This window comes from Macadamia integrifolia, chromosome 11 (genome assembly GCF_013358625.1).
Source record: "Macadamia integrifolia cultivar HAES 741 chromosome 11, SCU_Mint_v3, whole genome shotgun sequence".
In the NCBI taxonomy this organism is placed as follows: Eukaryota; Viridiplantae; Streptophyta; class Magnoliopsida; order Proteales; family Proteaceae; genus Macadamia; species Macadamia integrifolia.
The window spans coordinates 3623271-3624363 of NC_056567.1; the positions used below are offsets into that span (position 1 = coordinate 3623271).

Sequence of the window (1093 nt, forward strand, 5' to 3'; positions counted from 1 at the left end):
TTTCCAAGGATGTTTTTATTAATTAAGAATGAAAGTTAGGGGCTCGAAGATGATCAGATACCATCCTAGTCTCAACCATAAATGATGCCGACCAAGGATCGGCGGATGTTGCTTTCAGGACTCCGCCCGCACCTTATGAGAAATCAAAGTTTTTGGGTTCCAGGGGGAGTATGGTCGTAAGGCAGAAACTTAAAGGAATTGAGGGAAGGGCACCACCAGGAGTGGAGCCTGCAGCTTAATTTGACTCAACATGGGGAAACTTACCAGGTTGGGACATAGTAAGGATTGACAGACTGAGAGCTCTTTCTTGATTCGATGGCATTTGGACTGCGACCCTAGGTCAGGCAGGGCTACCCGCTGAGTTTAAACATACCAATAAGTGGAGGACAAGAAACTTATGAGGATTCCCTTAGTAATGGCGAGCGAACCGGGAAGAGCCCAGCTTGAGAATCGGGCGGCTTTATCATTCGAATTGTAGTCTGTAGAAGCATCCTCAGCGGTGGACCAGGGCCAAGTCCCCTGGAAGGGGGTGCTAGAGAGGGTGAGAACCCCATCGTGTTTGGACCCTGTCACACCACGAAGTGATGTCGGCGAGTCGGGTTGTTTGGGAATGCAGCCCCAATTGGGCGGTAAATTTCGTCTAAGGCTAAATATAGGCGAGAGACCGATAGCGAAAAAGTACCATGAGGGAAAGATGAAAAGGACTTTGAAAAGAGAGTCAAAGAGTGCTTGAAATTCTCAAGAGGGAAGCGGATGGGGGTCAGCGACGCGTCTCGATCGGATGCAAAACGGTTAATATCTGGTCCACCTCTCGACTCGGGGAGTGGACCGATGTGGATTACTGCGGTGTCCCAAGCCTGGGTTATCGCGTTATACCTGAAGAGATGTCATTGCCATGATCATGGTAGGCAGTGTGTGCCTCGATGGCATGCCTATTGGCAACTGTATGCTCCGGGCATCGGCCTGTCGGGCTCCCCATTCGACCCGTCTTGAAACACGGACCAAGGAGTCTGACATGTGTGTGAGTCAGTGGGTGAGTAAAACCCATAAGGCGTAAGGAAGCTGACTGGTGGGATCCCCTTATGGGTTGCAC

The 1093-nt window shown here is 50.5% G+C and overlaps 1 non-coding gene across 1 annotated transcript in view; it reads left to right on the plus strand.

Annotated features, from left to right (window-relative positions):
• The first annotated feature begins 330 nt into the window (after positions 1–330).
• The window catches only part of LOC122094610, a 3357-nt gene continuing 2594 nt past the window's right edge, over positions 331–1093 (plus strand). Inside the window, exon 1 of the ribosomal RNA XR_006144923.1 lies at positions 331–1093. This exon is cut by the window's right edge and continues 2594 nt beyond it. This is a non-coding gene — a ribosomal RNA (28S ribosomal RNA).